The sequence below is a fragment of the Lissotriton helveticus genome, chromosome 1_2, assembly GCF_964261635.1.
Source record: "Lissotriton helveticus chromosome 1_2, aLisHel1.1, whole genome shotgun sequence".
NCBI lineage: Eukaryota > Metazoa > Chordata > Amphibia > Caudata > Salamandridae > Lissotriton > Lissotriton helveticus.
In genome coordinates this window covers 455,816,420-455,829,043 of record NC_136058.1, presented here as the reverse complement: position 1 = coordinate 455,829,043, position 12,624 = coordinate 455,816,420, and the positions used below count along the sequence as shown (strand labels likewise).

The following is a 12,624-nucleotide window of genomic DNA, read 5'->3' as shown; positions in this document are numbered from 1 at the left end:
GCTCCACAGGTAGTATTAGTAAAAGATGTAATGTAGCATTGGAAATGTTAACATTTGGTCATATTTTGATTATAAGGAATTTATTACAAATATGCGACAAGCAAATGATGCTGATTATGGAACTATTCTACAAGATAGAAGTATTGGAAAAATGACTGTACATGGGAAAGTTTTACAGATTCGATTACTTTGTAATTTGTTTCCAAATGAAAATATTGTTGCTGAGTTTGTCGCTACTTTTAGAATAATTGATAACCCAAGCCAAGAAAGGCAGCAAGTGTGTAAATTTCTTACTGCCTTCGGCTGGGGTAGTTGTTACAACAAAAAGGCTCGATAAAGGGCCTGAATACAAATATGAAATAGAAGAATAGTTGATAACCATAGCCAAGAAAGGCAGTAAGTAGGTGTGTGTATCTGTAGATGATGTGTTGATTGATTGGAAGATGATAAATGAAAAAAATAAGAAAGGCTGTAAAAGAGTGCAAATTACCCAGTGCATTTAGCTGGGGAAGTAGTTACAAGAAAAAGGCTGGATAAAGGGCCATGAGTTCGAATCAGAATATGAAATTGAAGAGTAATTGATAACCCCAGCCAAAAAAGGCAGCAAGTAAGTGTGTCTACGTATGGATGATGTCTTGATTGAGTAGAAGATGAATAAGGTTAAAAATAAGAAAGGCTGCAAATACGCAAACTACCCACTGCCTTGTTAGGGAAATGGATCTTTGAATATCCTTCTCATTATGCAGAGAGGATGTCAGATTCCGCAGTGGGAGGCTGAGAAATGACTACCACATCTGAGGAAGCAAAGCAAGTGCACTAAGTTCCCACTCTGGGTGGTAGTGTTGAAAAATAACACTGGGCCTTTCCAGGGTCTCTACTTTCAATTAGAATAATAGTTGGCAAAGACAGTCAAGAAAGGCAGCAGGTATGTGTGTTTCTGCTAGTGGATGTAGAATAAGGTGACAATTAAGAAAGGTAGCAGTTGCGCAAACTACCCACTGCCTTGTAAAGGAAGTGGGTGTTTGGTTTTCCAGTCCATTACAGAGAATGTGCATCGGATTCCGCAATGGGAGCCTGAGAAATGGGTATCACATCTAAGCAAACAATGCAAGTGCACAAAGTACACACACTATGCGGTAGAAAGGACGCAAGTGTGCAAATTACTCACTGCCATTCATGGGTAGTAGTTACCAATAATGCTCAATAAAGGGCCTGCATTTTGAATTTGAATTAATTTTAGAATAATTGATAACCCCAGCCAAGAAAGGCAGCAGGTGTGCAATTTTTTACTGCCTTCGTCTGGGGTAGTTATTACAAGAAAAAGACTTGATAAAGGGCCTGCACTTTGAATATGAAATAGAATAGTTCATAACCATAGCCAAGAAAGGCAGCAAGTAGGTGTGTGTAAGTGTAGATGATGTGTTGATTGAGTAGAAGATGAATAATGTTAAAAAATAAGAAAGGCTGCAAGTGCACAAGTTACCCACTGTCAATCATGGGTAGTAGTTACTGAGAAGGCTCAATAAAGGGCCTGCACTTTTAATTTGTATTACAAGAAAAATAATCGATAGCCCTAGTCAAGAAAGGCAGCACGTGTGCAAATTTCCCTTTGTCTTTGGCCGGTGTAGTAGCTACAACAAAAAGGCTAGATAATGGGATTTGACTTTAAATCAGAATATGAAATTCAAGAATAATTGATAACCCCAGCCAAGAAAGGCAGCAAGGGTGTAAATTTCTTACTGCCTTCGGCTGGGGTAGTTGTTACAACAAAAAGGCTCGATAAAGGGCCTGTGCTTTAAATACGAATATGAAATAGAAGAATAGTTGATAACCATAGCCAAGAAAGGCAGTAAGTAGGTGTGTGTACGTGTAGATGATGTGTTGACTGAGTGGAAGATGAATAATGTAAAAAATAAGAAAGGCTGCAAAAGTGTACAAATTACCTAGTACGTTCAGCCGGGGTTGTTGATACAACAAAAGGCTCAATAAAGGGCCTGCACTTTGAATCAGAATATGAAATTGAAGAATAGTTGGTAACCCCAGAGAAGAAAGGCAGCAAGTGCGCAAATTACCCACTGCCTTCTGGCTGGGCAGTACCTAACTGAAAAAGGCTGGATAAAGAGCCTTGACTTTGAATAAGAATATGAAATTGAAGAGTAATTGATAACCCCAGCCAAAAAAGACAGCAAGTTAGTGTGTGTACGTGTGCATGATGTCTTGATTGAGTAGAAGATGAATAAGGTGAAAAATAAGAAAGGCTGAAGATACGTAAACTACCCACTGCCTTGTCAGGGAAGTGGATCTTTGGATATCCTTCTCATTATACAGAGAGGGTGTTGGATTCCGCAGTGGGAGACTGAGAAATAACTACCACATCTGAGGAAGCAAAGCAAGTGCACTAAGTTCCCACTCTGGTTTGTAGTGCTGAAAAATAACAACACAGGGCCCTTTTCAGGGCCTCTACTTTGAATTAGAATAATAGTTGGCAAAGGCAGTCAAGAAAGGCAGCGGGTAGGTGTGTTTCTGCTAGTGGATGTAGAATAAGGTGAAAATTAGGAAAGGTAGCAGACGTGCAAACTACCCAGTGGGTGTTTGGTTTTCCTGTCCATTATACAGACTGTGCGTCGGATTCCACAGTGGGAGCCTGAGAAATGGGTATCACATCTAAGCAAACAATGCAAGTGCACAAAGTACACACACTGTGTGGTAGAAAGGACGCAAGTGTGCAAATTACTCACTGCCATTCACGGGTAGTAGTTGCCAAGAAGGCTCAATAAAGGGCCTGCATTTTGAATATGAATTAATTTTAGAATTTTAGAATAATTGATAACCCGAGCTAAGAAAGGCAGCAAGTGTGCAAATTTCTCACTGCCTTTGACCGGGGTAGTAGCTACAACAAAAAGGCTCGATAAAGGGACTTGACTTTGAATCAGAATATGAAATTCAGGAATAATTGATAACCCCAGCCAAGAAAGGCAGCAAGTGTAAAAATTTCCCACTGCCTTCGGCCGGGGTAGTTGTTATAACAAAAAGTCTCGATAAAGGGCATAGTTGATAACCATAGCCAAGAAAGGCAGTAAGTAGGTGTGTGTACGTGTAGATGATGTGTTGATTGAGTGGAAGATGAATAATGTAAAAAATAAGAAAGGCTGGAAAAGTGTGCAAATTGCCCAGTGCCTTTAGCCGGGGAAGTGGTTACAACAAAAAGGCTAGGTAAATGTCTAAAGACTAATGTGGAGGATCGCAAATCTCTTGTTTCCTGTTTTTAAGTACATTAGGGTTTGCATAATACAGAAACACTTTGTACTTAGTGGCATCCAATTCTATTTTATAAAGAACGGTTGAATTCTACATCCGCCTCTAGGACTAGTGGGAGGGTAACATTTCAAAGTGTTTGACAGGTCACAGTACATATTTCCAAAAAAGCATTAAAGACTTGGATCTTTGGGATGTCTGATACCTGTTGTTTAGACCTAATCTAGATCCCGTTCCATGTAATCTGATCTTTGTCACTTTCAGCGCCAGGAGACTCCGATAGGAGTGACAATCGCGCTATATAAGTAGCACTTTTCATTTCATTTCATGTAGCTAAACAAAACTTAGCTTGGTTATGCATGGGCATCCTCTCACACAAAACCCAGCACTCAGCATTCAGGATTGTAAAGGCTTACCATAGGAGTGACTGATGAGTTTATATATGTCAGTGACAAAAGAAAAGAAAAACAAGTACGCTTGTTTTACATTACAGATATAGAGACCTGAAAGACTATGCATGTAAATCCATTAAATATTTTTTGAAGGTATGGAGAAAAGCAGGGAAAGGGTGTTTAGAAGCAATACTGTCCAGCATGAAAAGTGCATAATTGTTTTTTTTGTTGAGTCTATACACACCTTTTGGATTATGACCATGGAATAGTGGTGTAACTATATCATAGATTCTATTGTCAGATGTCTACCTTAGTGACAGTAGAATTAGCAGTACTTTTTAGAATACCATTGAACATTAATCTGTACAGCAGCGGTATTGCTTGTTGACTTTCAAAGAGGAGGAACATTTACTTTTATATTTCAACAGATAAACAAAATAATTGCTCAATTTCAAAAAGAAAATTAAGTAGGAATGTTAGAGGAAGTCTTGTCCAACTCCAAAACGATTGTGCAAATCATGACAGCTGAAAGAAAGGTGTCTCAACATTACTTTTTGTGATATCTGGACACAACACTAGATTGCAGGAGTGTGCAAATATCTAATTAGATATCTTGCCTGCGATCACATGCTGCTTTAAAACATACATTTTATACACATATAACCAATAAAAGGTAAGTAGGATTAACATTTGTTTTCATGAATGGACTCATCTGCTGCATTTGAAAGATTGAGCCTCTTGGGAAGATAGTGAAAAGTAACTTGTTTTTAACGTTGTATTGTTTAAAAGTGAATAGCTTCTTGAAATGAAAACTTTATATGTATTTACATGGTAAACATAGTGATCTCTCAACACTTAGTGGAAATGTTGTAATGACTACATAACTTGGAAGGGTGCATAGCGCATGTATGTCGTTACAACGCATGCTTTTTCCACGCATGCCTTTACAACGCAGGTTTTACAACGCAGGTTTTACAACGCAAGTCGGCGCTGGATAGTGAATAGTTTAATTTACTATTCCAACTCCAGTCCCTGTGGATAGTAGGGAAGGTTTTGGATAGTAATTAAACTATTCCCTATCCTACAGGCCCTCCAGCGCAAGTCGTTGTAATGACTTGCGTTGTAATTCCTGCGTTGTAAAGGTACTGCGTGGAAAAAGTTTTGTTGTAAAGGATGTTTACCGTGCATAGCCAGGTTTCCAACAAGGTGGACGTAACTCTAAAAAGAGCCTTGCAAATGCCTCAGTTATCTGAATCATAGTGATATACAGCCTGTATCGGAGAAATGTGAACTGGAGACTTAATGCGTTCTAAAGACTCCAAAGACTTATACCTTTTAATTTTGATATTCTGCATTTACACTCATTGAGGGTACTTACCATTAACTTTTGCACATATGTTGTTGAAGTATCTTGCTTGCAGACACCACAATACTTTTGAACAGACTCTAAATGTAAAAACAGATGTACATTAGGACATCATAACAGCAATGCTAACAATTAAAAACTTAGTTTGCAATATATTATGCATGAGTCTAGGTGTTTTCAGATCCAGGATCAGAGACAGTTACACTGTTGCAAACATATTCAAATGGCTTCAGTACAAACAAAATTGAAAATTCACAACTATAATGACAATATCTTACTATACTATGTTAAAAAGCAAATGAACAATATGCGTATACCCGAGTGCCAGTCTAATCTCACTTTAGGGCAGATAGATGGGGAGATGATGGTGTTCAACGCTGAGGTGGCCCCTGACTGGGGAAAAAGTAATAATGATTTAAGTAAAGTTCAACCTCCACTAAGGTTAGTAGTAGAGACAATGGCTCCAGGAGTGTCCACTAGACGGTTGGCCACAAATATCAATATGATCAAGCTGCTTTCATGGAACATTGCGGGTCTCCAAAAAAATATGGAAAACCCAGATTGGAACGATTTCATTGATACGTTTGAGATCTGTATGTTCCAGGAAACCTGGAGTTTGATCCCCTGCACAAAAGTGGGTATTCTACCCATTTTATTTCGGCAACTAGTGCAGGGAGAGGCCGCCCATCGGGGGGACTACATGTTTGGATTAGGGTGGCCCTGAATTGCACACTCACTGTGCATGATTTACCTACTGGTGACATTTTGCATTGCTCCATTAAGAACAGCAATAACGGAACTCGATGGAGTTGTTTAATGTGTATGCCAGAGGTACCCCGGGAGGCCAAACCTCACCCACTATATATTTACTTGAGGCAGCATTAGCGGGATTCACCCCCTTGTCTAGTGTTATTGTGGGGGGAGATTTTAATTTCACCTATGAACCCCTAAGTGAAGATGATCAATTGGGATGTAGCGAAGAGGATTCAAGACTTTCTATACCGCACCTGACTCTGGCGCCAATCAGGAAATGGACACCTAGAGCGATCCAATTAAACGCGTTGACATTAGAACATAATCTACGCGCCCTGAATGGCAGGACCATTTTAGACCCAAATGCTGCGATGACTTATAATAGACTTAGTTGCCCGTCCAGCATTGATTATATTTTATTTGACACCCGATCTTGGGGCAGATTAGTGGATATGGAAATCAGACAGTCACAGGACAGTGACCACAATCCGCTCTGTGTGGAAATAAGATGGGGAAGCGGGAGGGATACACCTAATGGTCCCTTATTGTCTGCAAAGGAGGTAGTTCTATCTAACTGTAATCGCAAACTAAAATGGAACAGGGTGAAGTGCCAAGAAGATAAACTAACTAGTATTAAATAGCTAGTTGAAGCAGAGACTAGAGAACTTTTATCTTTTAACTCTGCCCAGTGCACTGAACAAAGTTCTAAACTTACAGACTCCTATAAAAGCCTAACAGAGAAAATTGGCTTATTCTTTACCATTGGTGATACCAAAGGGCCTAGGAAGAATATTAATACTAAAACGGGGTCACCATGGTATATGGCAGAATGCAGAAAAAAGAGAAAGGAAATATCAAATTGCATTAGAAGTAAGGACGCATCAGCAGCTAGGGTAGCCAGAAAGTAATATAACAACTGTATCAGAAGGGCAAAGAAGGATTGGGAGGAAGAGCATTGGCAGCAACTTAAGATTGCTGCCTGCTCGAAGGACTCTATCCTGTTTTGGAATCTGATTAACAAACTTGATAGAAGAGGAGTAGAGCCCGTTCCTAACCACATAACCGAGAAGCAATGGTACTCCCATTTTTCTAAACTATATTGTGACAGTGGTGGTCCGTCCATTGGGGGCGTTGGGGCGTTGCCCCACTAGCCATGGACGAGGACGACCCCGCACTGTCTGCCACACATGGGCTTTTTGCATCTCAGTCACTCTGATCATTAAAAAATCATCTGAGCGCACTGCGCGCTACCTGCTGGGAAAAGCCCGACAAAATCGGGCATTGTATAGGAAGTGGGCCATGGGGGGGCGGGGCTGCGGGAGAGAGTGACAGGCAGAGCACAGGCAGAGCAGTCGGAGACTCCGGAATAGACAGCGCAACAATGGTGCGCATGTGGAATCCAGGAGTCTCACAAATGTAGACGTGCCCGCGCATGCGCATACTGGGTTAGACCTTCCCTAACCCCTCCTCTATATCACTCAAGACACAGTATGCACGGCAGGGACCAGGGGGCCCCGGTCTCCTAATGGGCAGATAGTATCCTGCTCGTAGCCAATCCTGGTGCAGTGTTGCTGGTAACGCTGCGCCAGGATTGGCTGCTGCAGCAGGATGGTGCCATGCGAGGGTGCTGGCTGATCTTCTGAGGGGCCGCACTGTATGGCCAATCACCATATGGCTATTCCAGCCATGTCGAGGTGATTGGCCATTTCTAACACTGTCACAACGTCACCGTGCGTGGTGCACTGGCACTGCTGCACAACAACAAGTAGAAGAAAGTAAAAGTACAAACAAAGTAGAACAACAAAGCAGCACTGAAGACAGAGTCTGGAGAATAGCCAACGAAGACAAGACCAGTGAGTGATCAGTTCCAGTTCGTCATCGTTGGTTGTGTGCTGTCCTGATGCTGAGTGTCGTGAGCTGGTCTAGAGTCACTCTGACTGTGTGTGCTAGTGCCACAGTGTGCCTGCCTACTACGGACGGTCGGGTCCGGACCGCCTGGCTGGTGCTTAAGTTTTGCGCCGTCCACCACCACCACGTAAGTTTTTTCCTGTGCCACCAGGCCACCCCGCCAGCACTGACATTGATTAATTTGAGATGAGACAGAGAGTAGACTCGTCACTCATGTGCATTTATGATCAGTTGATCTGCTGTCCGGGGTCTGCTCGTGCAGCGTGCAGCGTGCTAGTCAGGCTGGCAATGGCAACCAACCAACCGATGATGAAGCATGCCACCGACTAGGTCGGTGGGTGAGGGCTTTCAAAGGAAAACATCGCGCTTTCCTTGTATTGTCTGACGTACCTGAGTCACTTCTTCCCTTCCCCTTAAAGTTAGCTAGCCCCCATTGATACTTACATATAAACCCAGGGGATACGGGCTAGCATATCTAGTCCTCTCTCTCTCCTTGATCTGAATAACCAACCAACTGAGCCATGAAGCGCAACACCGCCCGCAAAGTCATGTGAAAAAACGAATTATCCTCCGGCCCGGGCATATCTGTAGGAAGACGTGTTCCGAATATTATCGTATTGATAATAATATTCATAAGAGGAACAGAACACGTCTTACTGACAGATATGCCCGGGCCGGAGAATTTCACATGATTGACCCCGGTGACCCCCGCCCGCCTAGGCTACGTACTTACTAAACAACTCTTAATGAGTCGAGTCTTGCTATGTGGTAACAATTACAAATGGCCAGGATGGGACAGGCAGCTCACATCACAGCGCACGTCACTAAAGGTACCAGCTGCTGGTGTTTATTACACACTGCTCCGTGACAATGACGGAAAACTGGTGGCTTCTGGTCTGACTCTCCATCGTGGTGAAATAACTTTTAATTTTCAGACATCACCAGACTTCTAAATTTACCAGGCCAGCTCTCACCATCATTTTTATTATTTGTAATAAGCCTGAGCCTCATTTGAGCACGCATAGCCATGTGGTGCTGTTGAGTTCCACAGGCAAAACCAAAACCACTGCTCTATTGGCTCAGGTGCGTACTAGTTAGGGCATGGTTTGAACTTAAAGGGCCGCCCAGATTTGAGTCACTGATGATGAGGCTGCGACTGCCTTTCATCCTTTCAAGGTCGATGGCGTGACTCACGTCGATGTCCTGCGATTTATCATTTAATTCCAGAATGAAGCGGCTGCATTACTATAGCACCTCATTTCCTCTGTGTGACAGTGACACGGAACTAAATGACAGATTTTAACACACTTATTACAGCAAAATACACCAGCCTTCTTTTTCCATAAGCGGTACGCAGAGTCTGAGCTCTTTTTCATACTCCAGCAATGATTATAAGGTCGCATGCGCCTACCATAACAATTTGATCATTCCTTTTTATGATAATAGTTCCGCGTTTCCAGAGAGTGAGGATGGGTGGCCGATCGTTCAGAGTAGCGGCGGCCAAACTCTGGAACTCCCTGCCAATATCCCTGAGAAGTCTTGAGGATCTTTTAGCCTTTAGAAAGGTGCTGAAAACCTACCTCTTCCCTAGAACAGGCTAGGCTGCTGAATTTGCTGGATCATGGGTCGAAGCGCCAGGATGCCCTTGGTGGTGACAGGTTTGCGCTATATAAGTATACCACAATACAACAATACAATTCTTCCAGCCTTTCCCTGACTAATAGAATGTGGGGTAGTTCAGCGCGATAAAACAATATCACGCCCTTCTCAGTGCATTCGGTGAAGAAATATGGGTTTCTTTAGCAATCCTATATCCAAATGACTTCCAACAGCTGTGGTGTTTTGGACCAATCGTGGCTCAACCGTGACTCCGCATGAGCGATGGATACAAAATAATCGAGTGCATAATTATTGAATGCTGAAGAAAACTTGTGTAGCCCAATATTCGATCCCCCAAACATAAGAAAAATGCTGGAATCCAAAACAAGCAGACAACTGCCAGACTATGAAGAGCTAAACACCATCCTGCGTGAGTTTTAATCAGGGTTCAGACCAATAGGAGGTGCGGAATCTGTTGTGGCCAGTAACACAGAAGACCTCCTGCTAATCACCGAAGGGGAAAGTCCAACCAGCTGTACTGATTGATACTCCGCGACCTGTCAGCAGCTAATGCGACCACCGGCTTCTGAAAAGGAGACTTGTATATTTATAGTGGTACAAGGTTCTAGCCTGCGATTGAAAGAATTGTCAATATGCAAGCCATTATTTCAAAACGGTATTGCACACAGTCTGATGTCTGAGATTGGCTGCCTCAAAAGGCACAGATATTTAGTCTTTAATATTAAATAGTTCATTTTCATATATACATAATACACAAAAGTAATTGAATATTAAATAACATCTGTGGAAATGTTACAATATGAAATCTCAGTTAGTTTATTAAATCACTGTAGGGGCCTGTGTATTGAATGTGCATGCACGTATATAGAGACAGATTTGAATCCTGGTTGGTGAAGTAGGGTACCATGTATTAGTAGTGCTACAAGGCCCCTGAATGCAACAAAAAGCACTGTGAATATGCAAGTCATTATTTTAAAATGGGGAGATGGTCAGTGCCTTTATCGTTCATGTTTTATAGTGGTTTCAAGATCTGCTCATTGCTCAAAAGCGTGTAATTTCTGAAATGTGTTTTTTTCCGTGGACTTTATTGCTTGGGTTTACTCACGAGGAAGTGTCACAGATTTGGGAGCTGAATGTCACTCATAAGTACACTGAAACCCAAACAAATGACCCATAAGCAATCTTAAAAGGTGGCAGCTGTGTCCTTTTCAAATGAAAGAAGTGCACATACTAAGGCTGACAGTACCTGCCAAGCCCATTTACGTATCTGTAATAATTCATTTGGAGATGTGTAACGGCCGTGGCGTGAACTGGTATCACCCCTGTCTAAAGTTCGTCTGTGTTCACATGTACCATGGAAATTCTGGCATTATGTACTTTTGCGCATATCCACACCTTGCCTGCTTAGCTCCAAGTGGTTCTTGTAGTGTTCGCGGCTTGTACTTTGTTTTTTACTATGTGAAACTTAGGGAAGACCTATGCCCCCCTTAATAGCACGAATTGAGCCATGTACCGCCTCCTCATAACAGTCACTTTGAAGTTACGATGATTTCGTGCGCTCGTGGTCCACAGCGCGCGCCTCTCATGTTTTACATAAACAATGAGGATGTCAGACACTCGGCGCTTGGAGGCAAACAGTTGTTCTGGCAACTGGCAAGAAGTCAGACAGTCTCTTCATTCGACGCCTGCCGTAGTGTGTATCTGTACAGTCTCTGGTCAAACTCCACGTGTGTGGTTTTAATATAAAGCACATTTTTTAAATGATGTTTAATCCGCATCAGTGCATTGCATTTAAGTATACGGGAAAAGGGTGGGTTCATGCTGAGGAACTGAAGAGTCTAAAGTGGGGAGCCCTAACTACTAATTTTCTGGAACGCAAGCCCATGAGGAAGCTTGAACCACTCCTGGACTTTATTCAAGTTCCAAAAGATAGATCTCCTGTTTTTGAAAATGTGGTATGGGACACTTCCTCTTAATAAGTTCATGGAGGGCTGGAATGGAACACAAGCTCTACATTCTACCTGCCCAAACTGCCCATGTGTGTCTGAATCCTTACCCCACTTCCTGTTTGCCTGCAAAGCATATCAAAGAGCTAGATCGTGATGGTTAAAACCAGTATGTAGGGAGTTGGGAGTTAGTGACTATAGGGTCGCCCTACGCATCCTCTCTTCAGACACAACATCTCTGCTTATTGCATGTGGGGTTGTAAAATACTTATCAAGTGCTTGGCTGATACGTACTAGGTCGATAAACTCAAACAAAGCTGTGAATTTGCCTGTATAGAAAACCCATATGTACATCATTATCTTGCACTTTATTGCCTGTTATCAGGGTTTTTAAAAAAAATTGTATATAGATCTTTTTAACGTCTTTTATTGTCCTTATATTTGTGAATTGGACATACCATTTTATGCGTGTTTTTATGTTTAGAATAAATGTACTTTTATGATATGTAATATATCGAATAAAGTAATCCAACCAACCAAAAAGTAATGATATGTCTTTATCTATGAAAGATCTTATGTGAAAAAACAAAATAAAGAAGAATCCAATTTTCAGGACAACACTAGAGTGTGAGACCTCATTTATCATTGAAATGTTAACGTCAAACGTGATGACTATTAGGTTCATTGCAATTTTCAGTCTATAATTGCACAGAAATATTACATTAGTAAACATTTGGGCAACTGGCTGCTGAGTTGGGTAGCATTCTGCAAACTGAAAACATAATAAAAAATGTATATGTTGACCAAAAGTCGAACCTGAATGTTAAAGCAATCATAGGTTTCAGAGTAGAGAATTTCTGTACACACATCGATGGGAAATTACTTAAAGATAAGTAACTGTAATAGGAATGAAAATATACATAAATATGGTGTTGAGAGTAACCCTGGGCGAAGGACTTCGCTACGCCCACTCTGTGGGCGTAGTGTTGCCTACTTCGCCCTATGCAAAGTAGGCATAGCAGGCAACACTACGCCCACCCCGTGGGCGTAGCAAAGTGCGCATTCCTCGCAAGAAATGCGCATGCGCGGGCGGCCGCGCATGCGTATTGGTATGCAAGATGGCGACGACGGCGGCGCGAACGAGCAGAGGGAGCCCCGGGACGCAGCGCACAAGCTAAGTGCCTTTTTATTTACTTTTATGTCAATATTTTCAAAAATTAGGTATGGAGGGGAGGGGGGCAGGCGGCGCGTAGTGGGGCTACGAGAAGTGCGTAGGTGGGCGTAGTTTCTTGCCCACTTTGCGTAGCTTCGTGTAGCCCCACTACGCATACTACGTCCAGGGTTAGTTGAGAGACATATTTTTGAGAGGAAGGCATTGATTACT

General features: G+C 42.1%; 1 protein-coding gene across 8 annotated transcripts in view; it reads right to left on the bottom strand.

Annotated features, from left to right (window-relative positions):
- LOC144807723 (uncharacterized) overlaps positions 1–12,624 on the bottom strand; it is a 1,505,442-nt gene that overhangs the window by 1,171,778 nt on the left and 321,040 nt on the right. For all 8 annotated transcript variants that reach the window (XR_013606391.1, XR_013606390.1, XR_013606395.1 and 5 more), the window contains one exon: positions 5,026–5,093. The gene's annotated coding sequence lies outside the window, so the exon portion shown is untranslated. The remainder of the gene's footprint in view (positions 1–5,025; positions 5,094–12,624) is intronic.